General features: G+C 41.6%; 1 protein-coding gene and 1 non-coding gene across 3 annotated transcripts in view; both read left to right on the forward strand.

Moving 5' to 3' along the window:
• Positions 1 to 7995: 7995 nt before the first annotated feature.
• Positions 7996 to 8098, forward strand: LOC134366279 (small nucleolar RNA U13). The gene has a single exon (XR_010022270.1). It is a non-coding gene; the product is annotated as a small nucleolar RNA U13 (small nucleolar RNA).
• Positions 8099 to 12024: 3926 nt separating this feature from the next.
• STRBP (spermatid perinuclear RNA binding protein) overlaps positions 12025 to 25899 on the forward strand; it is a 147955-nt gene continuing 134080 nt past the window's right edge. For both annotated transcript variants that reach the window (XM_063081791.1, XM_063081790.1), the window contains exon 1: positions 12025 to 12123. The gene's annotated coding sequence lies outside the window, so the exon portion shown is untranslated. The remainder of the gene's footprint in view (positions 12124 to 25899) is intronic.

The raw sequence follows: 25899 nt of genomic DNA on the forward strand, positions 1-25899 counted from the left end.
GGCCTGGTCAGGGTTGCTCAACCACTCCTTGCCCAGGGAAGGGTGGGGCATCTTGACTGACAGCCTCCCTAGACTACAAATGTAGGGGGCTGGGGTATGATACCAAAAGGAGAATCCAGAAGAAAGGGGAGGGGTGCTTAGCAGCAAAATCAAGCCAGGCCCCTTGCAAATACCCTCACATGAGGTTGTTAGGAGGATCAGAGATAACACGTGCAAAGTGTCTGGAACATAGTGGGCCCTTAATTACTGGGATCCTTATTCTCAGCTTTCGGTACTAGGGTGCTTGGATTTTTTATTACTATTGCAATATAGGTTTAGGAAGGATTGTAAAAGTCTTCGAATGCCATATTAAGGCATTGGCACTTTATTCTGAGAAACAACTAGGAGAGACCATCTCCTGACAACCCTGTAGCATGTGAGGAGTCCCCAAGAACTAGTATACATTCCCCAAGCCTCCCAGCTGTGTGTGACCCTGGCCAACTTACTTAATATCTGCAGGCCTCAGCTTCCAGTGTATAAAATGTGGTCACACTGTGGGTTTCTGTGGGGCTTAAATGAGATAGTATGAGGGTACTTCAAAGAGTTCATGGAAAAATAGAATTAAAAGATATTATAAATCTTTCCATGAAATTTTGAAGTACCCTCATATTTGCAAAGTACTAGGAAACAGTGGTAAATGCTCAATAAATTGTAGCAGTTATTATACTTAAAATGAAGTTACAAAGCTCTACCTCTCCATGTTGATGGGGAGATCAATTGGGTTCAAAAAGGCTATAGCACTTTGCACATGGAGAAATGCTGTGTCTCAGAAAGATGTTTCCTTGGTTGTGATCACCACTGGCAATAAAACACAGCTTTAGTCTAATTACTGTTTTTTCATGAATTAAAGAAACATTAAATGCACACATTTAATGATAAGATGGAGTCTGATTCAGAAACATTAAAATATGGAAAGGGTGAGTCTTAGAATTGGAGAAATAAAATATTGATAATTTAATGTTTCAAGTAATTAAAGAAGGTTCTCATACAGTCTGTTACCAATTTCCCAAAACTTAGAACACAATATCGCTTACTTAATGCTGAAAGGGCACTGAGCAGAATTTAATCTTTCCTTGAGGCTTTAGAAGTTCCTTGAAGTCAAGATCAGCAATTTCAAAATACACTTTTGGATCCTGCAGCTCAATGGTTCTCAACCCTGGCTATACATTAGCATCCACTTGGGAGCTTTAAAAAAATACCATTGTTCAGGTCCCATTTTAGACCAATTAAATCTGAATCTCTGAGGGAGGAGCCTGAGTACTGGAATTTTTTGAAGTTCCCCAGGTGATTCTGACATACAGAGTATCTGAGAACTGTTCCTTCCAGCAGGGTCCTAACCCACAGAGGATGCCATCTGTATTTGGAGATGAGGCTGAAGAGGTTTGCAGAGGCTGAACCAAAGAGGCTCTGTGTCGTCCTATAAGAACGATGAGAGCTACTGAAAACTTTTAATAAAATTGTTAATCCAGTGTGAGTTCAAGTTAGAATGACTGTTCTTGTGACCTGTGGAGCTGACTGGAAGAAGAGAACCTAAAGTGGATGCCACTGGAATCATCCAGATTGTATCAGTTATCTTTGCTGTGTAACAAAACAGCCCCCACATCTAGTGGCTTGAAACAATGATTTATTGTTTCTCATGATCCTGTGGGTTGTCTGGGCAGTTCTTCTGCAGGTTTCACTTGTGCTCCCTCATGCAGCTGCAGTCAACCAGCAGGTTGGCTGCACTCAGCTGGAACCGCTGGATCGCTCCCTCCAAATGGTCTTTCGTCTTTGACTTCTTCTCAGCACGATGGTCTCAGGGCAGTGTTCTAAAAGAGTGGAGATAGAAACTGCAGGGTCTCTTAAGGTCTGGCCTTGGAATTCATATAACAGTCACTTCTGCCTCATTCTATTGGCCAGTGCAGGTCCCAGGACCAGCTCAGATTCAAGGGGTTAGGGAAATAGGCTCTGCCTCCTGATAGGAGGCATAGCAAAGTCACGTTGCAGAGGAGCATGCATTTGATGGGAGGAATTTGTGGCCATATTTTGCAATCTGCCACTCAGATGAAAGTTGCTGAAGCTTGGCCTACAGCTGGAGCAGTAGAAAGAAATGGACTCATTCATTCATTCAGGTAGTCATTCATTCAATGATTACTTATTGATTCCTGAATAGCAGACACCTTTCTAGGCATTGGGGAGAAGGTTGTAAATGACAATGATTGAGAATTATTCTTGAGGAGCTAACAATCTAGGGGGTGGAAGAGGCAAGCAAAAAAAGAAAACCAATTTAAAGTGAAATTCATAAGTGCTTATGAAGAAACATAAAGCAGGATAATGCATTAGAGAGTGCTATTTTAGATGGAGTGTTTGTACTTGAAGAAAGTCTCTTTAGGTAAAATCTGAGCAGAAACTTGAATTAAGTGAGAGTGAGCCATTCAGGTGTTCGGAGGTTGAAAGGAAAATGTTCAGAGCATGGAGAACAGCAAGTGCAAAGGCCCTGAGGCAGGAGGATGCTTCATCTGCTTGAGAAACAACAGTGTGGCTCGGGCACATGCAGAGAGGGAGAGAGTCAAAGATGATGAGGTGGGAGAGGCAGTCAGAAATCAGAGCGCTTTGCAGACCATGATAAAGATTTTGGATTTTATTTTAAGTGTGAATGGAGAAGCCATTGGCATGTTGCATGCAGGATTGAGCTTGGTCCTTTGTTTCAAAGGCTCACTCTAGCTACTGGGCTGAAAAAGATTGAGAGCAGAGAGATCAATTAAGAGGTTATTGCTTGGACAACAATTGTAGCTGGGAAAGTGGTGAATGGAAGTCAGACTCCAGCTATATTTTAAAGGCAGAGCCAGCAGAATTTCTTGAAGTATTGGATGTGGGGTGTGCAGAAGAGATTAAGAAATCCAAAGCTTTTGGCCTGAGCAACTGGGTGAATTGTGGTGCCCTTTACTAAGACATGGGGACCCTCAAGAAGGAGTAGGTGAGTAGGGGGAATCACCAGTTTGGTTTTGCATATGTTAAGTTTGAGGTGCCTTTTAGACCCTCAAGTGAAGATGCAGAGCAGGCAGTTAGCCATTGAGTCTGGAGTTCAGGCTGGAGCTGCAGATAGAAATTTGAGTGTTATCAATGGTCACATCATATCATGAGACTGGATGACTCACTTAGGGAGTGAGTTTGACAGTGAGGAGGTCTGAGGACTGTGGCCTGGGGCACTCCAACATTTAGAGAAAGGGATGGGAGGGAGGATCCAGCCAAGGAGACTGAGAAGGAGTGGCCAATGAGGTTGAAAGTTGAAGAGGGGGTGTGGAGTTCTGGATACACAGGAAGAAAGTGTTTCCAGAAGAAAGCAGTATTAATGGTGTTGAACGCTGCTAAGAAGTCAGGTAAACTGAGGCAGAGACAGAATTGACCATTTTGATATGGTAACATGGAAGTCACTGGTGACCTTGATGAGATTCAGTGGAGCAGAGTAGAGTGGGTTGAGGGGAGAACAAGATAACTGCAGAGAAATGAGGCAGTGTGTGTGTGCGTGTTTAATTGGGAAAAAGTACAGACAGAGTATTTGCAAGTTGGTGGAAATAATTTAGGAGGAAGGGAAAATTATCAATGACGCAGGAAAAGATGAGATAATTGCAGGAACAAAGGGCATGGGTCCTGGTGGATACATGGAGCAGCCAGTCTTAGGTAGCAGTGAGGACAGTTCTCCCATTGTACTCGAATGAAGGCAAGACATACAGGCTCAGATGCAGATAGATTGAAAGATTTGGCAGGAGAAGGTTGTGGAGAGAGTCAGGAGCCATTTGGAAAGTAGAACGAGGGATGAAAGCAGTCACTTTAGGATTAAAGCATCTTGCGGTGAGCTTTGAGACCATCTCTTATCAACAACCTCTCCCAACACCCACTCTGGGCCAGGCAGAGGGGTTCACAGATGACTCACCCAGTGTCCCTGCTGATGAGAAGTTCACAGTCTGTAAACTGACAACTTCAATACAATGTGCTAATAATAAAGACGGTGTGCACAGTGTTTTGAGAACAAAGAGGGAGTGAGTAACTCTGCCTGGAGGGGTCAGCGAAGGCTTCACAGAGGTGACATTTAAATTATGCTTCAGGAGGCCTAGAACATTATCAAGCGTGCTAGAGGAGGAAGGTCATCCAAGGTGGAAAGAATAGCATGTGGGAGCGCAGAGATGAGAGAGATCCTTTCAGGCTTTTCTCTCTGCTCCACCTGTCTCTTTTCTTTTTACCACTCCCTCTTCCCCATTCCCAAGCTGTCATCTCTCAAGCTTCCTTAGTTCAAGAGGAAATTTTTCTTTTTGGAAAGTTTAATAAACTTCCGTTCAGCCTGTACTGAGTCATGACAAAGGTGTGTTTCACACTTAAACAAACGTCTCAGATGTTATTTTTTGCACTTGAAGAACGAGCTATTTTTAAAGAAATTCAAACCACTGGGACTCAGCAAGGACGATTTCTGTGACCTGTTTTTAAGAAGTGAGATTTGCAAAGGGACATAGTGACCAGCGGTGGCAGAATCAGAGGACCTGGCAATTCTTTTCTTTAAATGTTTCAGTGAGCCGGTGAGCAGTTTCACCTTACTAAGTTGCTCATTTTACCTTGGCTATCTGGTCTTCTGGAAAATTCTCAGGGAGTATGAGACAGTTAGCCAATAACAGAATGAGGAGAGATGAGGGCTTGACTCTCCTGGAGATGGGACTAAGATAATAGCGGGAGAGGATGGAGAGAAGAGGGGATTTGAGAGAGGTTTAGAAGATGCAACGAACAAAGGGGGAAAGGCATTTCCTCATGTTTCAGAATTGTCGGTGGAGTGTGTCCCCTCTCTGTATGGGCCATACATTCCTTCCCTCCCTGGACACGCAAAGAACTCCCCCCGTGAGACTGTTTCTTCACCCTCTTGAATCTGGGCTGGCCTGTGACTACTTTGACAAACTGAACAGAGGAGAAATCATGCCGGGCTGGTCCTAGGACTAGCTGGTTTGGCAGCTGTTGCTGTGAAAATGGAAAGCAGAATAAATGCTTAATTTTTTTTTTTTTTTTAGAAAATCCTCCAGTTTTTATTAAATTTTTAAGAGAGAATTAAACACCCTTTCCTAGGGCGATCAATTGCTTTTCCCACTTTTTTAGTGAACTCAAGGTGGAAGCAAAATCTGCTTGCCCGTGTTGGTCTGAAGAGGCTGCTCTGTTCTCAGAGATGCTGAGAACGTCCAGACACAGGCTGTGGTGGGATTAAATGAGAGGTGGTATAAGAAGACGCTGTGTAAATTGCAGAGCACTGAATAAGTGCTTTTTATTATTTTGGTTAGTCTCCCCCATAAATGCTTAGCTATTTAATGATCAATTTTTAAATAACAAGTTGGTGCCTTAGAAACATCCAGTGGTATCCAATGAATTGTTTTGTTTCTCTCTTGACATTAAAAAAAAAAAAAAGACAGAGAATCATTATGAACTCCTGGCTTTGTCCATGGTTAAAGTCTTTTCGTCATTTGTTGTCATAACTCTTTGTCATGACCTCATTGTCTGGTCTTTGCTTGGTGAGAGCTGTGCTCAACTGGCTCTTATAGCCTCTTGGCATGACCTCATTTGCCTATGAGAACTTCCTTGCTTTCTGACATGACAAGATGTCTCAAGCGCATCTTATACATTTCCTGTCTTAATCATGAAATGAGCCACTTCTCTGAAAATCCCTGGTCCATTGTCGTCTGTAATGGCATTTAAAGACTTTGCTGTGCCTGCGCAGAGCGTGTGGCTATTGGGTTGCTGTCGCTTTTAGGTCTTTACAGCATACAGAGCTAGAGAGCTAGAGATACGTATTGTTTTAAACAAGGGAAAAAATCGGAAGCAATGCTGATATTTCCAATAAAAATTTAAGATTATAAATTTTTTACTTTTTTCTGATATTATGTTTGTACCTCTTGTTCTGACAATCTTGGATCCTAGCAACATTAATGTAATTACTAATTTATTTTATCCCATGATAAATATATTTCAGAATAGCAATATCAATATCATTCCCAGCAATAAGTCTATTGAATGAAGTTTAAGATTTCTTTGTTTCTTTCCCCCTTTATTTTTACATTATATCCCACTGAAGACGTATGGCCAAAAAAATTTGTTTTAAGGTCAACTAGAGAATCCTTTCTTTTGTGTGTGCTCATATTATCAACCTGATATAAAGATATATCTATGTTTTGGCTTGTTTTTCACTTTAGGGATTACTTAAAAATTTATATGACTTCATGATTTAAATATTTACACGAATCACCTACATGATTTCAAAGTCAAAGCTATCATTCAGAGAAGCCTCATTTCTAATCCTTTTCCCATAGAAATCCTTTTAAAGTTTGGTTTCTCAACCTGTGATTCTGTTATGGGGGGTTGTCCTGTGTATTGCAGGATATTTAGCAGCATCTTTGACCTCTACCCACTAGATGACAGTTGTACAACTAAAAATGTCTAGAATTGCTAAGTGTCCAGGGGGGCGGGGATGGGAGACAAAATCACACCCATCACTCTTTTAGAGGAAACAATTTCTTGCTGACCCTGGAGACTCTAGCCTCCAGTCTAAGATATCCGCTAAACTCTGTCACTTTAGGCAATCACTTTGGACCAACATGATCACTAAATTTGGGGTGCCAGGAATCATTTATAAGGTGGTTGTCTGGTGATTCAGAATCTGCTCATATTATTATTGTTTGTAGATTATAATTGGAATTTATAACATACACATTTAGAAACTTTTCTTAGAACTTGTGGACCGCTGAAAATCTGTCCACTCACAGGTCCACAGACACCTCACAGCCTCAGTAAGGGAACTGAAATAGGGAACTGGAGGGGTAATGGGTTTAGTTTTAGGAGAAAAATCAGGCAGTTATGGACAGTTGAGTATCACGTGAGACATCCAAATAGATCCAGCGTAGGCTAATGAATGACAGTTTAGAGCCATGGTTCTCAGCATAAGCTTTCAGACATTTGTGGTGCAGTTGGGTAGTCATAATGGCACTTACTGGGGTAGGTCAGGGATGCTAGATGTCCTGTAATGCATGGATAGCATCTTTTGACTTTTGACTGTCTCACTGGATGCTTATGTAGGTGAAAGTCATGTTTACAATGATCTGAGCCTAACAACTAACTCTGTTTTTCATATAAACATAAAGTACATTATCGCATGATTTTAATATTCCAGGGAGGCAAATACTATGCAAAGTGAATGAAGATTATACCTTGTTTTGTTTAGACTCTACCATGAATTGTTCACCATTTCAGAACATCATGTCGGGAGCATGGTATTTGAGGCTCCAATTGGCATCTGTATCTGCTGAATTTGGGTCAGTGCTTCTCGGACTGTAAGGTGCATGTGAATCACTTGGGGATCTTGTTTCACTATTTTTTTTTTAAACAATGGAAGAGACTGTTTGGATAACAATGGAAAGAATCCAGTGGAGAGGGAGAGGCTTATCATACCAGAGAAGGACAAATGAAGGAGTGAAGTTCCTTAGAGGACAGGAAAGGAAGGCATCCGGGCACTGTGGAAGGACCTGGCCTTTGCTGAGAAGAACCGGTTTTTGTAAAAGGAGGGAAAGAGGGCAGAATGGCTGGAGATGCAGGTAGATTTGGAAACGTGATGACAGGAAGTTCAGGAATGTCTCATCCCCCATGTCCTACCCCTTACCCACAGCACAACCAGCCACCTTTCTGTTTTCAGCTTCTTTATATAGAACTGGCCTACAGGTGGGGGACGGGTGGGAAACGAACAATGGAGGAGGCCAGATCAAGCCCTTTACCCCCCAGCGCAAGTGTTTGGAAAATAAAATGCAAGTAAAGTGTTATTGTTCCTGCTACTGCTATACTATTATTGTTCCTCTGAGTCAGTGCTGACCAATAAGACTTTCTGCAATGATGGAAAAGTTTTATGAGTACAGTCCAATATGATAGCCACTAGCCACATGTGCCTATGGAGCACTTAAAATGTGCCTAGTACTTACGCGTGACAATTAGGTTTTCATGCTCTTGTGTGAGATGTGCCTCCCTCTAAACCTTGTTATGACATGGGCATATTACCCATCTGACATGGAAAAAAAAGGACAAAAAAAAAAAAAAAAAGGAAGAAAAAAACGTGCCTAGTGTGGCTGAATTTTAAATTTTATTTAATTTCAATTAATTTAAATTTAAATAGCCACGTGTGGCCAGTGTCTGTTGTATGGATAGTGCAGCTCTAGGTGTTTCCTGCCTCTGTCTCATTGTGGTTCTTCAAAGATGAGCACCTTCTATAGAAGGCAGTGTCTTTGGAACCAAAAGCACTGGACTGGGAGTTAGAGAAGAGTCCACTTTCAGTCGAGCCCTTGCCTGGCTGGGTGACCTTGGGCAAATTACTTCCTTCTCTGGGTCTCAAGGTCCTCTGTTTTCTTTTTCTTAGTGGGGAGATCAAAGGATCAAATGAACTAAGGATGTGAAGGCACCAGGAACTGTGAAGGGCTGCATACTGCTCATGTAGGGGAGCCACTCCACTTCCCTTACTAGGTGCCTTTTATAAGAATGGCATAATGCTGGGCCAAGGACATTCTCCAAAGATGCCTCCTTTGAGAACCTTTGAGGACCCTACCCTTCTCCTCCTGTGGGAGTTGGCCACTTCCTTCTCCATGGGCCATTTCATATAATCCTTTGGTTAATTTTTGTTAATCCTTTGGTATTTTTCTCTTCTACTGTCCTCTAGCCTCACGAGGTAAGGGGCAGTGAGCTGTTTGCTTGCTTTTGTATCCCTAGGGACTAGTACATAGTAGTTTCTCAGGAAATAATTGTGCAACGAAAGGATGAAACAGGAGGTGCTAGTATTTGTACTTAGGTGGATTTCAAAGCACATTGAACTCAAGAGCCTTACAACAGCTATGACTTTCCCTTTTTATAATAGTGGAAATACTGGAAAAGACAATACCCAACATGGGGGCTCGATTTAACTAAATGATTCTTAAGATACATTAAGCAGAAAAGTATTCAGTTATACAAAAAGAGGTGTATTTACTTTATATTAAGTGAAAAAATCAAAGCAGGAGGTATACAATAATCTCACTCTGTAAAAGATATATATTTATATGCATAGACAAAGAATGGAACAGTGCATACAAATATTAACAGTGATTACTACCACTGGGCAGGATTAGGAGGTGATACTTTTACTCTTTTTCTCTCTAAGAGGTGTATTTGATTTTTAAAATAAATATACCAAATATATCCAGAAAAAGCAAAAATAGAAACAGAAAGTAGATTAGTACTTGTGGGTGGAGTTGGAAATGGGGATTAAGAATAAATGGGCATAAGGCACTTTATGGGGGATCCATAAGATATTCTGAACGTTCTCAAACTGATTTATATTGATGTTGCATCACTGTAAAGTTAATAAAAATCATTGAATTGCACAGATGAAATGCATAATTTTATGATATGTAAACATACCTCAATAATATTGTTCAAAATGTATTACATAAGAGCACTTCAAAAAGTTCTTGGAAGAACAGAATTTTAAAGTCCTTCATCCCCACAATCAATACTACTTTCCAGGCATAACAAGTAGAGATTGGTGTTTAATCTTCTCTGACCTTTTTCTATGCAGATTCTAACACATACATTATAGATACATAATTTCTGCAACTTTCTTCTTTCTTTGGACATGTAATGCGGAGCATGAAAAATTTAACATTAACTGCTCTGGGAGGTGTATTGGGGTAGAAGGAGTGGAATTGGGGGGAGGAAGGAAGAGGGACACTTGAACTTTTTACTTTCTTTACTTTTGTATTATTTGCATGTTTTTGTCATGAATATTTGGAAGTATAAACCCCCAAACGATATTGAAATGAGACACTATTGAATCCTTAATGCCATGCAGTCCTCCTGTTTAAAAAAATTTAAAAATTTTACCAAGTGCTGGACTCCAGGCTGAATGTCTTAGATGAATTGTATCACCGAATCCGTATAACAAGCCTATGAAATATGCGATATTATTTGTTTCACTTGATAGGTAGGTAAACTAAGACCTAGACATTTCCCAATTTCACACAGCTAGTGTGCAGTGAACCTGGATCTTTACACTGCAGCGTCTCTTCCCCCTCTGACAGACTTATGTGCATTCTGCAAAACCCAGCGTTAATGGTCTCATCTCATGTTCATGTGTAGTCTTCCCTAACTAGCTCAGGCAGAAAGGTGACCCTGTCCTCAAAGTGCTCATAGCCCAGGGAGGAGACAGACAGCTAAACAATTACAATCTAGCGCCATAAGAATACATGGTTTAACAGGGCTGTCTCTGTGCAAGCAGAGGAGTTTAGACCATGTTCTGAGCTGATTGTTAAGAACAGGAGTTTTTCAGGAGGCAATGGATGCTGTGGGTGATCACATATGGAGAGGGGATGTAGAAAGGGATTGGGGGAGGGCCGGCCCGTGGCTCACTCGGGAGAGTGTGGTGCTGATAACACCAAGGCTGCGGGTTCGGGTTCGGATCCTATATGGGGATGGCCGGTTTGCTCACTGGCTAAGCATGGTGCTGACAACACCAAGCTAAGAATTAAGATCCCCTTACCGGTCGTCTTTAAAAAAAAAAAAAAGAAAGAAAGAAAGGGATTGGGGGACTAGTACCTGTCTCAGGAGGCTCAGAAGTGTCACAGACCTGGGCATACTCTGGAAACTATATTTGTGTAGTTCAGTGTGGCTGGAGGGTCAAGTTGGCCTGAAAGAGGGGCAAAGGGAAGGGTGTGTACTTTGAAGCTCAGGCCAGATCACCAAGACTTTTTCAGTTGAAACAGAGTGTTTACACTGAGTGTTACACTGTGAATGAAACAGAGCTGTTAAAATATTTGAGCCTGGCATGTTAGAAAGATGAAAAGGGGCTGAGGGGGGGTGTTGTGAGAGGGGCTTTCCCCTCTGCCCTGACACTAGGTGGTCAGGTAGTTTCCACCCCAGGTTGAGAATTGCTTTAGGGTAATGACGATCTTATCTCATTCTCCAGTGCATCCCCAGCACCCAGCACAGCGCCTGGCATGCAGCAGGTATTCGGTAGGGACTGAACTGGCCAACAGAATGCTGGGCACCAAGAAGGTGTCGGCCAGTGACTGTAAAATAAAAAGCGAACTGTTATTTCTTCCCCAGCACGGCCCCCAGCACAGTGTGGGTATGTGGTCAGCCAATGTCTGACCCAACCATAAGGAGGTCAGAGAAGTCTTGGACCCAAACTCAGTCTCAGGGAGGTTATTAGCGGAGGCGGAAGTAGAGGTGATTGCGACAACTTCTCTTCCGTGCCTGCTATGTGCCCGGTTCCCCCGACGAGGAAACTGAGGCTCAAAGTGCTTCTGTAACTGGGCCAAGGTCATACAGGCGGCAAGTGGGGGCGGGGATCCGAACCTTGTAACAAATCAAAGCCCACTGGCCTACCCCTCCTCCAGCCGGGGAGGCACTGCAGCGCCTACTCCGCTTGCGTAGCTGCTGGGGTTGGGGGGCATCCTGCACGAGGGCGCGGGGCCGGGGCCGCCAGCCTTCCGCCGCGGCCCGGGGCCGCTCCCAGGTTCCCAAGTTACGAAGTTTCCGTGCATTTCGCTCGCCTCGCCTTCGCTCCCCAGCAGTTACGCCGCAAGCGCAGCGGAACTCAGGTGCTGCAGCGGGCGGGGGCCAGGCGCAAGGAGGAAGGCGAGGACGCAGTTTACGTAACCGTCCGCTCGCAGGTGCATGCGGCCGCCGCCAGCGTGTGCTCCCTGCGCGCTCCCAGGTGCGCAGTTGGCGCAGGCGGCGGCGCGGCACGGCGGCGGCTGGCGCTGGCCGGCGCTCTCAGGTGCGGCAGGGCGCGCGTGGAGGGGGCACGCGGCGAGAGAGGGGGCGGGCTTTCCGTTCCCCAGCAGCCGCGGGGCCCGCCCCCCGACCTGGCCAATGAGAGCGCTCGGCTGCGTCACGTGCTCGCCGCCGCCGCCGCTGCCGCCGAAACGGAGACTGGAGCCGCGAGCGCCACCAGGGCAGCAGCCGCCGCCGCTGGGCTGGGGAACCGGAGACGCGGGCTGACGAGGTGGCGGCGGCGGCGGAGCGGGAGCGGGCACCGGGTGCGGGCAGAGCGCGGCGGCGCGGGTAGGCTGTGGCGGCGGGGCAGGCGCCTGCGCGTCGGGCCGTCCCGAGCGGGCGGCGGTTAAGGCGGCGGTTGAGGCGGTTGTCGGAGCCGGCCCGGGCCCCGCATTGTTTGTTGTGCGTCCTTAGCAGCGGCGGCGGCCGAGGCGGAGAGCAGGGAGTGATCCCGGCCCCGTGCCCCCGGCATTGTGGCCGCCGCCGCTGCGGTGCTTCGGGCAAGGACAGCGGGCAGCCTTCCTCACCTTCGGGGGGCGGGCGTGGGCAGTGTGGGGGGGACGGGGCGCCCGGAGGTCTGGGTGGGATGGAGGGCGACGGGCTCTGGGCAGGTGTTGGAGGACACTGCGGGCAGGGGCTGGGGGAGAGGCCTTGCGGGGCAGGCAGAGAGCGTGGGCAGGTTTGGGGATAATGGGGGTGGAGGGACTCGGCCCAGTGGAGGGCCGGCTTAGGGGGCCCTTGGGGGCCAGGGAGAGTGCGAGCGGGGGGAGGACATTCCGGCGGTTGGTGGGCAATATATCGGGGTGTTCAGGAGGGTGTGTTGGGGCTTTGAGAAGGGCAGGGGCGAGTGGGATGGGAATGGAGGGAGAAGACGGGGGGCTCCAGACAAGAATGGAAGGAGCGGATGTCCCGGCCAGCGCTGCGTGCGAGGAGCAGGGAGCGGGGTAGATATTAGGAAGGCCAGCGGCTGGTGAAGGGGAATGGCCGAGGAGGGGGTCTGGGTAGGGGAAGTGTGGCAGGCAGGGTGAGCGTGAAAAGGGAGAGAGAGAAGGAGAATGTCTAGGTGTCTCAAGCAATGGTGAGGGAAATGGAGGGTGTTCAGGCAGGAGGTGTGCGCCAGGGTAGGCCCAGAGGCTCCAGAAGACCTGTCAGGGGTGTGAGTCAGTGTCTGACCAGGTGTATAGGGGAGACAGAAGGGAGGCGGGAAGGAGTTGACATGTAAAGTGGAGACCCGCAGATACCTAGTGCTCAGGGGACAGGAGTAGAGATGGAAGGGGAGGGGTTATTGGGGCAGGGACTGAGTTCGAGGGTGTTGGGAGAGAAGTGGGGACGACCGGGTAGGGGATGGAGAGAAGGTGTCTGGGCAGGAGGTGTGTGGGGCATTGAATGGGTAGCAGAAGAAATGAGAGATGGAGGGTATTCGTGCAGGAAGTGTGGACGAAGGTGGGGAGCAGCAAGAGAAGGAACTTTGAGGTTGGGGGGAGATTGAAGGGGACAGTTGTGGGGTGGAATGCAGCGTGAGCGAGGTGGAGGGCAAAAGGGAGTGGAGAGGAGGGGAGAAGAAATGTTCTTGGAGTGGCAGGTGAGGTGTGGGGACAGATGGAAGGAAATGTTTCTGGAGCAGGAAGTGTGGAGAGACGTTGGGGAGAAGGAGGGAGATGGGGGTATGTGCGTGAAGGGAAATCGGTAGAGACGGCATATTTTGGGGTAGAGGATGTAGAGGAATGCATAGTATCTATAATGGGGTAAGGGAAGGGCAAGGTAGGGATGTGTGTGGGCACGTCTGTAACTAGAAAGGGATAGCTGGTGTGTTGAATGAGGGGGTGGTGGGGGAAGTGGGATGGCCAGGTTTAGGGCAGGAAATGGCTATTTAGGTTGGAGAGAATTAGGAAAACAGGTTGCTTAAGAGAGTATGGAAAGTCCAGGGTATGGGAGTGTGGAGAGAGACTGGAACACTTTGAGTCTTGAGAGATTAAAGGGGCCAATTTTTTTAGGTCACTGAAAGTATACTGAAGGGCAGTGTGCAGAGGTTGGAAAAAAGTAACGGGAGAGGATTAAATTCCAGACTTAGGGGAAATGGAGATTTGGGGGGAGGGAAAATGGGGAACATGGATCTCGGAATGATGTTAATGGAAAATGGAGGACATTAAACTCTGTACCATATCTGAAAGTTCCTGTTTCTAGGATCAGAGAGATCATGAAGCCTGATTTTAGTTCCAGAACCGAGTGAGTGGGGAAGAAGTAATACGCGAGAACTGAGTGCACATTCCCAAATTTGGAGGAGGTGCCGGGTGGATATCTCCTAGCATATTGGTCTGATAAGTGGACAGATAGGAGAGCCACACAGGGTCATGAGGAGTGCACCAAGAGTGAATGCAAATAGGATTTCAGCAGGTGCGTGGCAGATGTCTTTGTGAAGCAGCAAGAGAGCAAGGCCCAGCGGCCAGTGGCATTCAAGGGCTGTGTATAAGAGGGAGGAAGGGATACCTTGGTGCAGTGTCTTAGATGCCTTGGTGCTTTTTGGGTAATGGGCAGTATTCAGGTATAGCATAGGGTGATGTAATATCTGAGTACCATGCTACAGGCAATCAGAAGTAATGTATACTCACCCTCTAAAAGTGGCAGAAATGGAGCCTTTCAACTCTTTAACTCTTTCAGGGTGTGAATAACTGATACTGGGTTGTTGGCTTTTTCTCTCAAATCGTCCCAGTAAAATTTAGTTGGAGGCTTTTGGATTCTCTGGCATTTTGACTTGAGTTGGGGAGTGTAATGTTAGCTTTATTGAGGAAAGACATGCTGTGTTTGTGCGGACATACGGCCATCAGCTTGCTAAACACATAGGAAGTAACCTTTAGGGGTTTGAGCACATACATTTCAGTGCAGGTCTCATTCAGTGTTCTGTGGCTTGTGTTGGATTCTTTGGGATTTGAAAGGATTAAGCAAACTGCTTTAGGCTGCTTCAGTAAGAAGGGTTTCCTAGAATCTAGGAAAATGACTTCCTTTTAGACAGTTGAAAATCCAATCTTGTCTGATTTTGCTAAAAAATAAATTTTATCATGTTGCAGAAGTAACTTCAATTATTGCTCTGTGTGTTTCTTGTAGTGTGTGGTGTGGTACCTAGTATGATTTCAAATAAAAGGTCTGCTTTGGTAACTTGGGAGATTTCTGGGTTTATTAGTTTTCTTCTTTTGTCAATTTAGGAAGTATCTTAATTCAGCCATTGTACGTTCAAATAATAAGTTTGAGTGGAAGTGGGAATCTTGCCTAAACATAATGAGGGCTGAGCAGAACACCAAATTTTAAGTAATCTGAATCTGTAAATATAAACATTTAAAAAATAAACTGGGAGCTAATGATTTTTAAAATCCACATTTGAAGTGTGTCATGCAGGCAGCAAAATAATGCTCTGAAGGCATTGCTATGAGATTTTATTTTTGGAGGAAAAGGTTTTTAAAGTATAACATGCCTTTGATTGAAACTCTTGGAGTATTTTGAGACTAGATATATGTATAGAATATAATTATAGGGTGTATGTCTGACCCTCTTTGTTCCTTGGCAGAGAATTTGAGCAGTAGGGTCTAAGATGAATAGTGTGACCTTTGAAAATTCTCTCCAATATGGCCATTGTTTCCTCCTTGTATTTTTTAAGTCCATTGTGTTCATTTTATTGGTTTGGGGTGAGCAGTACTTTCTTGCTCAGAATACTCAATTCTGGCATAGTGTTCCAATTATATGTATTGTTGTGTGAAGTACTATGGCTTGGGACAATTTCTAGGCACTTAAAAATATTATCCTAAATTTATTAACCAAGGAAAGAAGGTTATTTAGATTTTGTAGGCTAAATAATTGGGTTCTGGTTTTATTTTCACTGATGAGTTGCTGGACAAGACACTTAATCCCTTTGTACTTGTTTCTCCTTCAGAAACTTGACTCTTTATCTACCTCCCATGAGAATCAAGATGGTTTAAGTCTTTGGGGAAGACTAGAACTATATAAATAAGGGGATAGATGTTACTTCTTTAGTGGTTATTAAACTAGTCAAATATTAATTAGTACTTCAGAGTTTGCCATTAGGTGGATTAATGTGTCGTGAGAAACTTGGAGAGAGATGAAACTTCTGATAATATCAGAGAGATCTGCAAATTGAAGTTCTTTGCTCACTGTCTAACTTACCTTTCCTGGCTTATTTCTGCAGCTGAGTTTTGGTGCTGATTTGAATTCTTTAGCCTGAGCAGAAGCTTGTGAGAGATATTCTGAGTTCTAGCTACAGCCCAAGATGGTTTCTAACATGAGTTTCCAGAGACAGAGTACTTCTCTAACTTAGTGAATTGAATTCTTAAATAAAGAATAATAAATATAATACATTTTCCTATGTATTTTGCAGAAAATTGATTAGAGTGATTGAACAGAAAAATAGAGCTGTCCCTTATGCTAGTGGCATTAAGCTTCCTTGTTCTGATTTATTGAATACTTTTTCCTTTTTAATGTTTTAGTTATCAGATAATTGCTCATCATTTGATATTTCCAAGTCCATTGACAGGTTATGCTCTATTTGAGGGGAAGTGATTTTTAAATGCTTTTTTAATGCTATGTTTGATTTACTAGATGTAACGAGTCTGGTCGTGATGCTGGTCATGATTGACTTTGCAAAATGTAAATAGTAAGTTGCTTTCTTAGCTATTAGTTTGCCTTGAGCTTGGTAATATCCAGCTCTGATAGTAGTCTTCTTTGCTAGGTGATCTACTCTCTTATATAACGTATTTGGACATCATTACCCATCTTTACTGCTTTTCTGCTTTCATTTGTTTTGCATAGATCCTTTCATTGGAAGGTTGGTTTTTTTTTTCAAAATTTGTTTAGCTGTAGAAAAACTGTTTCTGACAGGTAATTATGAGAGGTTCCATAATCAAGTCTAATTTTAGAAAACTTTTATTTTGAGATGTAAGTTAAATTTATATGTCAATTAAAGTAGAAAGAAAGTAATGAGTCCAGATTAATGGTGATATAGGTAACTAAATGAATTGAACTTGAAGGATCTGTTAATCTATAATCTAGCTTTTAGGTTTTGCATTGAATAGTGAGGTGACCAAATGACCTCATTTATCACTTTCATGCTTAATCTGAATTATTTTTTGTCCTAAGAGTTCTTTAAGTGCACCGTATTTGAGAAGTACAGTGCCTGTCTCACAAAAGACTCTTCATATATGTATGTGGCTGAGTGAATGAAGCAGTCCTAAATTTTAGTTATTTGATATTTAATTTCTCTTAACTTCTGACATAACTAATACTATATAAAACATCTGCTTTCTTTAGTTAACTTTAGCACAACTCAACAGGATACAGTACATTATGTCAGTAATAAAATCACAGCCTTGCATTGTGTGACTTCTTGGTTCATTTCCATTTGAAAAATGAGAATTCTGCAGCAGGTTGTATAATAAATTCTGAGGTGTTTCTGGGTCATGAATCAGATATAGTTCTTACTGCAAAATTTCCTCCTCTTTATACTTTTCCAGGTGCCAGCTTTTCACCATATCCTATTGGGCAGATCAGCATTTTTGTTTATGATTTTAATGTAACTAATTTAATATTGTTGACATACAGCAACTAGTAATTGTCCTGAAGGAATTCCACTCTAGATTTTTTTTGTTACTATGCCTGGTTTAGTATGCCATTACTAAAAATAAGCCTGTTTTGTGAGTTTAATTCATCATGCATGCATTGATATTTAGGTTCAAAGGCACGTTTTGTGCCAGACCTGAGATTTCTTAGTAAGACTTGATAATATTGTTTTAAGTAAAGAATAGATCCTTCCCTAGATATATTAGCCCTAAATGTGAAAATGGAGTCTATAACTTTGGTTACTTATGTTTAGTCAGCTTAACTGAAAATCAGTGCATTTTCATAAGACAGCTAGGTAGTGACCTAATAAAGAAGTGATTTGTTTCTAAAAGTTAAGATGGAGGCTGTCCATTCATAAGACGTTTAAAGTTCCAAGTAAATCTGAAACTCATCAAGCATTGCGTCTAATCATATGTACAGCTTAGGCAACCTAACTTTTAACCTAATGAAGTATTGGATACTGGGTAGCTCTTGAATTAAATAACTCTGGATAACTCAGTTTTAGTTAGCAAAGCTAGTGAACTAGAGGGGAAAGGTGTGGCAATTTTGATTATGTAGGTTAGCAGCTGGAGAGAATAAACATCTTGAAGTCCTTGGTGTGCATGTTTTCAGTTGTTTTTGAAGTAAGCTGTGAATGAGCTTACGATGGCAAGATTAGCATGGAAAAACAGATATCATATTAGTGATGAGAGTTTTAAAAAGATGGTATTTTAAATGTAAGTATTAACTGTGATATTTTCTGATCGGCCAGCTTTGTGGTAAATGTAGAAATATACAAAATTGACTTTTGAAGTTGATCAGTATTATTGTTTAGTAGTGTCCTTTATTTCTAGAGCTTAGAGTTCATATACCTGGATTTTGGTCCCTATGATAGCTGTGTAATGTAGGTGAACAGTGGAATATTACATTTGGAGAAATGGAGGCACAAGAGGGAGGCAGACTTTCAGATCACCCTTTCAGAAGCTGTATATCAAACTCCTGTTAGTTCCTGAATTTGGCAAGGGAGGTTGATGGCTGAGCAAATTTGAAACCTGCCTCTTTTAGTTAAGCTGTTGAGTATAAGTCTTTTCAGGGTTCAAGGACTGTGTGGCATAATGCTTATTAGCTTTCCTAAGAAACTAAGGGTCCCAAAATTATGGGGTAGTAATGAATTTGAGAAAAAGGGCTGGCACTGGGTAGACTCTCCTTATGGGTATGCCCAGAGTGCCATGTGCAAACTTGATTGTTCTGTTAGAAGAAAAATGTTTTTGACAGTAGAAGACTTTAAGATCTGATTCTGTTAATTACTAGTTGTAGATCTCTCTCCTCATGTCTAAAACGGGAGTAAAACTCCTAACTTACAAAGTTATAGTGGGGATTAAAGAAGATAAGAAAATTATTTGTAAACTGTGAAGCACATAACATTTTTTTGTTGTTGTTCAGTGGAGGATTGAACAGAAATTAAGGCAGGCTTTGAAGTGATGAGAAAATTTAACTCTGAAGGACCCGGAGTTTTATTTTTTATCATGGAATTTTCAAACGTACATAAAAGGGAACAGAACATTGAACTTCCACATACCCATCATCCACCTTCAACATCTATCTAAAGAGCAGCATTTTGCCGCTCTTACTTCATCTATCCCTCACTCACAATTACGTTTTGTTGTTATTTTTGCTGGAGTGTTTACAGCAAATCTTAGATATCATATATTTTCATCCATAAATGCTTTAGTATGTGTTTCTAACCGTTAAGAACCTTAAAACAACAACAAAAAACACATAAGTACAATACTAATTTAACCTCCCAAATTAACAATAATTCCTTGTTTTATACTCAGAGAGACCTGGATTTGAAACATAGCTCTACCACTTACCAGCTTTGTGCATTAAGCAAATTATTTGCTGTCTCTGAGTGTCTGGTTCCTTATCTGTAACATAAAGATAATACCTCATGAAGTTATTTTGAGCTGAAATGAAATGACATATAAAATGCCTGCCACAAAGATTCTCCGTAAGTGGCCCAGCCTCTCTTCTGAGCCTCCTGTGGCGTGTGAATTAAAATTATGGGCTACCCTCTTCCCTTCTTTAGTATCACAAACAGTAACTGGAATTATTGCCCACGAGCCTCGTGAAATTTCTCTTCATTGGACTATTTGACTCTTTCAGTGAAATTCCATAACAATTGACATGATGTCTGCTCTTCCCCTCTCTCCTGTGACATCATTATTCCCGTCTACACACACATACTACATATATATGTCATCTATTTTTTTTAACAACCCTTTCTTGAGTGCACTGTCTATTCTAGTTACTACCCAATTTCTCTGCTTCTCTTTATAGCAAAACTTGAGTTTTTACTCATCTTCAGTTCTCCTGTTCTCTCCTGAACCCACTGTAGTGAGACTTTAAAACTTCATTACTCTATTGAAACCGCTCTTGTCAAAACCACCAAGTTTAACTATTTGAACTATTAGCAGCATTTGGCATAGTGGATGCCTCCCTTCTTCAAACACTTTCTGCTTTGGTTTCTAGGATACCACACTCTGCTGGTTTTTCTCCTACCTCCTTGGCTTCTTCTCAGTGTTCTTGTTGCTTCTTCTTTATATAACTCCTGCCTCTTAATATTGGACTGCCCCATGGGATCTGTGCTCTTTATTTTCATTCTCTTGATGCTCTTACCCACTTATGGCTTTAAATACCATATATATGCTGATGACTCCCAAATTTTTATCTCTAGCCTGGAACTATTGCCTTCTTGACAGCTCTATTTATGTATTTTATTGGTATCTCAAACTGAACTTGTCCCAAACAAAACTCCTGAGCATCTCCCTGTCTCCTCTTCCCCCTACCCCTCCTGTAGTCTTCCACATCTCAGTAAATAGCAACTTCATCTTTCCAGTTGCTCAGGCCAAAACTTGGAGCATTCTTGACTTTCTTTCACACACTATATTCTGATCCGTCATGAAATTTTGTCAGCTCTATCTTCAAAATATATCCAGACTCTAACCATTTCTCATCACTTCCATTGGTCTGAGCCTACATCAGCTTGTCCAGAGTATTGCAGTAGCCCTTTTTTGCTCTTGCCCCGTTCTAGTAAATTCTCAACACAGTAGCAAGAACAATTCTTTTAAGTCAGATTTTGTCTCCACCATCTTGTTCAGAGTAAAAAAGCCAAGTCCTATCAAGTCTTTATATGATCTGATCCTTTCTTTACACTTCCTTACAGAGTTCAGTTTGGTAAACAATTCATTTCACTGTAATAAAGCAGCTCACGATGCATCTTTAAAAATAATATGCTCAGATCATCTTTTCAGTGTGTAAATATAAACTACTCATTTTAAGGCTGTAAACACAGTGGTAAGGAACATTTTAAAAAAGCATATTTTAAGCACTTCCTTATGGAGTTCATTGGTAAAGTTTTCCATTCTTCTTTGCTCTCTGACCTCATCTTCTCTTAACTCCATTCTAGCCACAGTGGTCTTCTTGCTCTTCCTTTAACATGGCAGGCATATTCCTGTCTCAGGTCTTCCACACTTGCTGTTTGCCCTGCCTAGAATGCTGTTTCTCAGAAACTTGCTGGGCCGCATCTTATCTCACCTTTTCAATGAGGCCTTCTCTTACCGCGCTATTAAAATGGCAGCTCCTCCATTTCTGGCTTTCCCTAGTCTCCCTTTCCTACCCTCTTTTTCTCCATATCACTAAAACCGTTTAACTTACAATATATTTTGCTTATTTTATTTATTGCTTTTTCTCCTCCACTTAAGTATAAGCTCCATGAAAGCAAGGATTATGTTGTTTTGTTTTCTGTAGATTCCAAGCACCTAATAGAACAGTGCCTGGCAGTTATTAGGTATTTGAGTATTTGTTGAATGATTTATTCTTTTATTAATTGTAATCTATTACTTGGTAAAGGATGAATGCCATAGTTGTAATATTTTAGTTGGAATTTTAGTTTTTCCTTTGGAATACCATGCACCTTGAAGTCTTTTTAATGTATTTCTTTATGAGTATCATTTTGTTATTAATTTATTTATCTTAATTTTGAGACCTTATTAAGCTCTGTGCTACTTGCATTGGGGAATACAAAGTATACATAGACTCTGAACTTTAAGATCTTACAGTCTCTTAGGGGAGTTGATGGTATGATATGTATTAAAAAAATAAGGATAAGTACCTAAGAGATAAAGTCCAGGAATTCAGAAGAGTGAGAAATTATTTCTAGCTGAGGGGAATATGGGAGAGGCTTCAGAGAGGATTTGCTATGTGCTATTTGTGTTGAGCGACAGAAAGCAAGTAGGATTTGATTATGAGAAAAGGAAAAGAGAATTCCCATGGAGGGACTAGCGTTAGCAAAGTAAGAATGCTCATGATTTGTATGGGAAATAATGTGATTCATTTAGTTAAAGATAAGGGAATATGAAAGGAATTGGTAGAGGGTGAGTTTGGAGAGGTATGTTGGAGTCACTGATAGAAGGCCTTGAGTGCAAGAGTAAGGAATTCAAACTATTCTATCAACTGTGAGGCTTCAGTGAAGGGCTTATCAGGACTCACTCTATGAATTTGACAAACTTTATGTGGAAAGAGATTGAAACACATACACTGATTAAGATGCTTTTATTAAAATGCTGTTTTGGGGGAAAAGTGATAAAGGTAGTGGAAATGGGTATAGAAAGGATGTGTTAGAACTTACCAAACTTGGCAAGTGGGTGTAAGGGCTGAGCGACAAGTCCCACAACTATAGGGTTTCAAACCTACTTGACTGGGCAGGCTGACCTGAATAGAAGTAGGGAACTCAGAGAAGGAAGATTGGGAGGTAAGTTTAGTTTCATTACGGTATTAAGTTTGCAGCTGTGGTGGTGACATCCAGGAGATGATTGTTCTGATAAAAAGAAAATCAGTAATCTTTTTAGAAAGGATGTGCATCTGTGGCTTTGGTGCCTTCATTTTGATATGGTTAACTGCCAGAAAGAGAACTAAGACCCAATTGCTGAATCTGTTGATCGGGTCAGAATCTAGATAATTGATTTGAAAAACTTCTGATACAGCATCTGAATTTTTCTTTTAATCTATATGTGGCTCAACTCGTTTCACTGTTAGATAAGTTGTTCTAGATGGTAAAAGCACTTCATGCGCTTCAGTAACTTGATACAACTTAACTGTTACCCGTTGAAGTCTCCTTAATTGCTGCTCATTGGGTATGGGTATCTAAGCAATGTCTATCTTACCTCTTTGAAGACAGCAGATGAGAATATCCGTCTATAATTTTGATCACCTTCTTGAGATGAAGGCAGCGCTTATTATTTGAGTTAAGAGGTTTGCATGATCATGTCATACTTTCCTTTTCCCTCTTAGGACATAGAGGCCACACTGGAAGAGGACAAGTGTTCTGACCTAATTAATGGTAGTTAAGGTGTTTATTGCCAAAACATTTCTTTAACAACCTATGCTTAAAAAAATACCAGAAGTTATTAGAGGATTTAGTTTCTATTCCAAGCAAATTCAAGAACAAAATAAGGTTCTTTTAGATTTATAGCCTTTTCAGAGCCTTGTAGCAGGTGTTTTTAACCCAAAGATTATTTACAGGAAAAAAGAAATTATTTGCAAAATAATGTTGATTAATGTATACGATTTTTATTTATGGGCTATCTTTTGATGCTTGGTATTTATATTTTTATACTTACTGCATTTTTTAATAGTTGAAGAAGTATTGTTGAGTTTGTTAGTTAAAAACATGCAGCTCACCAGCTTGATTTAAAAGGGTGACCTTGAGTTTACCACATTAGTCATCTCTGTATTAAATCTCTTCCTTTGCGCTTTGATGACAGTGTCAGTTAATAAGATTTTGGCGATGTCACTATAGAGTCTTTTGTTTTCTAGTAAATAGGAGTCAGTGGGACCTAGTTGTCCTGAAATGAGAAAATCTTCCTGTTTAGGATAATTTATATTTTTCAGCTTATTGGAGGTGTGGTTGCTTTTAGTTTGTGAGATTTAGCATGTATTATAGTTGAATTTTTTTAAAACTAGCCAATTTTATTTTATGTAGTTGGTTTGCCAAGAATATAAAATATAAAATCTTAATCTTGTGAGACACCTGTGAGATCCTTTTGCCCTGCTTTGCAGAGAGGTTAAGGCACTAGTCTAAAATCACACACCCATCTAGTGGCAGAGTTGGAGTGAGAGGTAGATTTCTTTACCTCTTTCTTCCATTCTTGAGCTCCTTCTACCACATCAGGATGCTGCTTTAGAAATGTGGTCCAGGAAACCTTGAATAAACTTAGCTTAGCTAGTCACAGTGCTAGCACCTAATGATGTTCAATAGGAATAATTAGGAGACTTTTTTTTCCTCATTTCTTCTGAAAACATTAAAAAAATAAGCATTTTAAACTGAACAATTCAGTGGCACTTAATACATTCACAGTGGTTCCAAAACATTTCCACCACTTCGGAGTAGCCCTTAGCCATTAAGCAGTTTGAAAAATTTTTGAGCAATTAGAATAAAAATCGTTACTATAACACGTAAGGTCGACTGTGGAAAGTTTGTATTAGAGGTCACCCCTAGTACTTTGCTGCCCATCTCTGATTTGCCAGTGAGAAATAAAGAAAATCCTTATATCATTCAGTAGTGTGTACATTACATTTACAAACAGCAGCAACATTAAAAATGTCAGGCACATAGTAATACTGATAAGCAGACATGCATTATGCATATTATCTCTAATTTTTACACTAGCCTTTTAAAATGGTTACTACATGTCAGATGAGAGAACTTGAGCTTGTTTAGTAACTCCAGAATCACTTAGCTGGTAAGTAATGGATCTGGGATTCAAATCCATGTATTTTTGGCCTGAAAAGTTGGGTTTTCTCTTTACTAAATTTGGGAGTGAACAGGCAAAAAGCAACAAATGGAAGCAATTATCTTGTTGGGAGACTTAATACTATCTTAGCAGAAACAGTGTATGAGGTAAGGGGATTTGAGTTTGCAAGTCCCTCAGTATCTGTGCATTAGTAGCCACTTTCTCTTGAACAATTGTGATCTGTATGCAATAGAGGAAAAACAAAATAGGAATTAACCTTTAGGACTCTTTAATGGACATTACTATAAACAATTAGAAGAAATTGCAATGTACTTAGAAAGTCTCCATTTCTTTTTTTTCCTTCTCACTTATTTTTAGTGAATCTTTATTTGACTTGATTGTAAATTCGTAAATTGATTTACTTGAGTAGTGATTAGTCTTAACAGTACTGGAACTTGATTGATTTCCTATTTTAAGATACTTTTAAAAAGTGGTGGTTCAATTCCAATGAAATATAACTCAAATTGTGTGTTTAGAGATAATGTAGTTGCACTTTTGCCCCTATTAAAAACTTTATTTTAGCTTTTTTTAAAGTTGAAAGAACTTTTGGTAGGCAAGTTGTCTGTCAGTCATTCCTCTGAAAGCCCCTAGTAGGTCACCTTGTCACTTTTCTCCTGTGTTTTGGCTGAATGATGTGACTTCTCTTTTCCTCAGCACTGGTGTAATATGCTCCAATATGATGGGTTTTGGGTAAAAGGGATGTATCGTAAAATACTACTTCTTGGCTACTTTGGACAAAAGAGATTTTTTTTAAGGTTATGTGAGCACAAGAATATAACGTACAGTAACAGAAGCCATTCACAAATAACCCGAGTTTAAGTGTATTGATAATTATCTAAAGAAGTATAGATATTTGACAGTGACCTTGTGACTTTGGCTAATATATAAACAGTAGGTACTTCCGTAAATGAATTCAAGCTTTTTAAAACTTTTATTTAAAAATTTTAAAATGCCATTGTAACCTCGCTCAAATATTACATATTACTTTTCTATTTTGACCTGGGGATGAAGTTTCAGACTCTCTGGAACCAGCAAAAATATATTATAAAAAATACAGACTTTGGAGTTGGTCAGATTTGTTTTCAACCCCTTTCTCTGACATTTACTAGCTGCAAGACCTTTTGTCTTTTACAATGAATATACCTCGGAGATCCAATCAAGATGGCGGAATAGATGGTCCGCAGCATCACTCTCTCCCACAAATCAACTAAATTTACAACTATAAAAATGTAACATCAGCCAAGCTTGGGCCGCTGGAGCTCAGGGGAAGAGGAGGAGAGACCTGCGGAGTTCATGAAGGTGGGAGAAACTACGATGAGAGAAAGAAAACTGCTCTGAGCATTTTGGGCTGCGGCTGCTTTAAGGCTTGAGCTGATGAGCACATGGAGCAGGAGCCGGCAGAAGCCACAGCTGTGCCCTTCAGATGGAGTCACTTGGAGGCGGCAAGAGAGAAGAGGGCCTTGGCGGCCCCCAGGACAGCAAGACCACTAATAGGGTTCCCATGGAACCACACAGGAGCGAGGAGCCAGAACAACTGAAAAAAGGAGCCATTCAGAGGCCGGTGAGTCATCGCAAGGGACCAGCACAGGCCCTGTCCCATGGGAAGTGT

Source organism: Cynocephalus volans, chromosome 17 (assembly GCF_027409185.1).
Source record: "Cynocephalus volans isolate mCynVol1 chromosome 17, mCynVol1.pri, whole genome shotgun sequence".
Lineage (NCBI taxonomy): Eukaryota > Metazoa > Chordata > Mammalia > Dermoptera > Cynocephalidae > Cynocephalus > Cynocephalus volans.